This window comes from Epinephelus moara, chromosome 20, assembly GCF_006386435.1.
Source record: "Epinephelus moara isolate mb chromosome 20, YSFRI_EMoa_1.0, whole genome shotgun sequence".
NCBI lineage: Eukaryota > Metazoa > Chordata > Actinopteri > Perciformes > Serranidae > Epinephelus > Epinephelus moara.
In genome coordinates, this window is record NC_065525.1 from 44,829,215 (window position 1) to 44,833,756 (window position 4,542).

The window sequence follows — 4,542 nt, forward strand, 5'->3', positions numbered from 1 at the left end:
TTTATAGACTTTACAAACATCAGATTAGTCTAAACGGTGATATAGTGACGTGAAAAATGTGATATATACATATATATAGCTAAACTCAGCAAGGTAAACAACAAGGCGATTCCCATTGACACAGTGGTAAGAGTGCTGGACCGGAAGTGTCGCACAAAAAAACGGAAGCTGGCTGCGTTCTGTTTTGCCTCCATGCTTCCCTGAAAAATAAGGTGGATAGTATGTCGAAAAAAGTGATAAAAAACGTCATAGTATAATATGTCGAAAAAAGTGAAAAAAATGTCCGTATAGCATGTCGAAGAAAATGTCATAGTATACCATGTTGAAAAAAGGGAAAAAAAAAAAAGTCATAGTATAGCATGTCGAAAAAAATGACAAATAAACAACAACGTCATAGTATAGTATGTCGAAAAAAGTGAAAAAAAAGTCATAGTATAGTATTTCGAAAAAAGTGGTAAAAAGGTCATAGTATAATATGTCGAAAAAAGTGAAAAAAATGTCAGTATAGCATGTCGAAGAAAATGTCATAGTGTAGCATGTTGAAAAAAGTTTCAAAAAAATACAGTTTAGTTATGTCGAAAAAACTCATAGTATAACGTCAAAAAAGTGATAAAAATGTCATAGTATAGTATGTCGAAAAAAGTGATTAAAAATGTCATAGTATAGCATGTCGAAAAAGTGATAAAGTCATAGTATAGTATGTCGAAAAAAGTTTTAAACATGTCATAGTATAGTATGTCGAAAAAGTGATAAAGTCATAGTATAGCATGTCGAAAAAAGTGATAAAAATGTCATAGTATAATATGTCGAAAAAAGTGATAAAGTCATAGTATAGTATGTCGAAAAAAGTGATAAAGTCATAGTACAATATGTCGAAAAAAGTGATAAAAATGTCATAGTATAGCATGTCGAAAAAGTGATAAAGTCATAGTATAGTATGTTGAAAAAAGTAAAAAAAAATACAGTTTAGTTATGTCGAAAAAAACTCATAGTATAACATGTCAAAAAAGTGATAAAAATGTCATAGTATAGTATGTCGAAAAAAGTGATAAAAATGTCATAGTATAACATGTCAAAAAAGTGATAAAAATGTCATACTATAGTATGTCGAAAAAAGTGATAAAAATGTCATAGTATAGCATGTCGAAAAAGTGAAAAAAATGTCAGTATAGTATGTCGAAAAAAGTGATAAAGTCATAGTATAGTATGTCGAAAAAGTGATAAAAATGTCATAGTATAGCATGTCGAAAAAAGTGATAAAGTCATAGTATAGTATGTCGGAAAAAGTGATAAAAAAGTCATAGTATAGCATGTCGAAAAAGTGATAAAAATGTCATAGTATAGTATGTCGAAAAAGTGATAAAAATGTCATAGTATAGTATGTCGAAAAAAGTGATAAAGTCATAGTATAGTATGTCGAAAAAGTGATAAAAATGTCATAGTATAGTATGTCGGAAAAAGTGATAAAGTCATAGTATAGTATGTCTAAAAATGTCATAGTATAGTATAGTATGTCGAAAAAAGTGATAAAGTCATAGTATAGTATGTGGAAAAAGTGATAAAAATGTCATAGTATAGTATGTCGAAAAAAGTGATAAAGTCATAGTATAGTATGTCGGAAAAAGTGATAAAAATGTCATAGTATAGTATGTCGAAAAAGTGATAAAGTCATAGTATAGCATGTCGAAAAAAGTGGAAAAAAACACACGTCATAGTATAGTATGTCGAAAAAAGCGAAAACCGTCATAGTATAGTATGTCGAAAAAGTGATAAAAAAGTCATAGTATAGTATGTCGGAAAAAAACCCCAAACGTCATAGTATAGTATGTCGAAAAAAGTGAGAAAAAAAAAAGTCATAGTGTAGTATGTCGAAAAAAGTGAGGAAAAAAAAAAGTCATAGTATAGTATGTCGAAAAAAGTGAGAAAAAAGTCATAGTATAGTATGTCGAAAACAGTGGGGGAAAAAAAAGGTCATAGTATAGTATGTCGAAAAAAGTGAAAAAAAAAAAAAACGTCATAGTATAGTATGTCGAAAAAAGTGAAAACCATCATAGTATAGTATGTCGAGAAAAGTGATAATAAAGGTCATAGTATAGTATGTCGAAAAAAGTGAAAAAACATCAATTGTTAAAAAAGTGTGGTTTGAAGTATAAAAATTTACTAAAGAAACTAGTCTTTTATCTCAGTACACTCCTATTTGGGGAAATCAGCATTTTATATCAGGAAGAACAGATGCTGTATTTAGAAAGTGGGCATTAAAGGGACTAGAAAAAATTCAGGATCTGTATCTGCCTAACTCGGATAACATGTTGTCATTTGAAGAAATTAGACAAATATGATATAGATAAAAAATATTTCTTTAAATTCCTCTAGCTTAGAAATTACAGTAGGACGATCCAAAATAATCCTTTAACCAGACCTTGGAAAAAATTGTATCTAAGGACAGCTGAAGTGAAGGTGCTTCATCGGAGTTATATAATTATTTATTATCAAATTCAATTGAAAATGCAGATCATAAACGAGAAGCATGGAAGGAAGATCTAGGCAGATATATCATTAGAGGACTGGCAATCTATATGTACTAAGGCTCACACCCAATCAGTTAATACCCGATTTAGACTATTACAGTATAAATGGTTGATGAGAATTTATATTACACCGGCTAAATTAAATAAATACAATTGGAATATCCCAGATGTACAAAATGCACTGAGGTGAAGGGGACATTATTCCATTGCATGTTGCAATGCAGCAAGATAAAATCTTTTTGGGAGGAGGTTAAAAAAGCAATAGAAAAAATTATTTCAAAAAGCATTCCAATGGATCCTGTACTTTTTGTCTTAGGACTTTATCCAAAAGGTCACAAGTACAACAAAAGTGAACAAATAATAATAGATATGTGTCTTTTACATGCCAAAAGGTCCATTGCAATGTTTTGGAAAAAGACCAGCAGGCCAAATGTTATGTATTGGGTGAGGCAAATGCTGACAACTTTCCCTTTGGAGAGAGTGACGAAAAGGAAGGCAGTATATGTTTGAAAAGATATGGGAACCGTTTAATGAGTTTGTTAGAAGTATTGATCTAGCAAATGACAATGAAGAGGAAGAAGTAGTCAGTTATGTAAACTTCATAACAGGATTAATGAGTTCAAATACCTGTAATTGTAATAGGTCATTAAAGTATGCACAAAATGTTTTATAGCTGAGTAGTTGACATTTGTTAAGTGTATGTGTATTGTTTGTTTGTAATTTGGTTTTGTTTTGTCTACAACACTTGTACCACAGCAGGTGCCTTTGTTAATGAGGCACAGGTCTACATATTTAATATAATTGTGTGTATATATACAAGTGTATGTGTATTTAAGAAAATGTTAATAAATATATTGTTTTAAAAAAAACTGTCAGAGTATAGTATGTCAAAAAAAGTGATGAAGTCATAGTATAGTATGTTGAAAAAAGTGAAAAAAAATGTCATAGTATAGTATGTCGAAAAAAGTGGAAAAAACCCCCACATAGTTTAGTATATCGAAGAAACTCATAGTATAGCATGTCGAAAAAAGTGGGGAAAAAACCACATAGTTTAGTATATCGAAGAAACTCATAGTATATGATGTCGAAAAGAGTGAAAAAAAACGTCATAGTATAGCATGTCGAAAAAGTGGAAAAAAATGTCATAGTATAGCATGTCGAAAAAGTGGAAAAAAATGTCATAGTATAGCATGTCGAAAAAGTGAAAAAAAACGTCATAGTATGGCATGTCGAAAAAAGTGAAAAAAAAAAAAAAAAAAAAACCGACATAGTATAGCATGTCGAAAAAAGTCATAGTATAGCATGTCGAAAAAAGTGAAAAAAACACCTGACAAAGTAAAGCATGTCGAAAAAACTAAAAAAACAACATAGTATAGCATGTCGAAAGAAGTCATAGTATAGTATATCGAAAAAAGTGGGGGGGAAAACACATAGTTTAGTATGTCAAAAAAACTCATAGGATAGTATGTCGAAAAAAGTGGAAAAAAAAACAAACGTCATAGCATGTCGAAAAAAGTCATAGTATAGTACATCGAAGAAAGTAAAAAAAATAGCATAGTATAGCATGTCGAAAAAAGTCATAGTATAGCATGTCGAAAGAAGTGTAAAAAATGTCATAGTATAGTATGTCGAAAAAGTGGGAAAAAAACCCCGTCATAGTATAGTATGTCGAAAAAAGTGATAAAACGTCAAGGCGGGGCGAGGCAATTTTATTTATATAGCACCATTCATACACAAGGCAATTCAAGGTGCTTTACAAGAGAAATACATTAAAATAAAACATTAAAGGAACAATAAAATTATGTTTGAGATCATTAAAAACAAAAGCTAAAAGCAAGACAATAAATAGTTAAAAACAGTGCAGAAAATGCATTTAAAAAGCAAACATAAAGCAACAGCAGACAAATATAAAAACAATAGCTACAGATTATCCTAACAATAAGTTACATATCTAGTTCACTGGTAAACTGCAGTAAATAGTAATGTTTTAAGCCCTGATTTAAATGAGCTGACA

The 4,542-nt window shown here is 30.1% G+C and overlaps 1 protein-coding gene across 3 annotated transcripts in view; it reads right to left on the reverse strand.

Moving 5' to 3' along the window:
• ptprz1a (protein tyrosine phosphatase receptor type Z1a) overlaps window positions 1-4,542 on the reverse strand; it is a 136,607-nt gene that overhangs the window by 6,154 nt on the left and 125,911 nt on the right. The window lies entirely within an intron of this gene.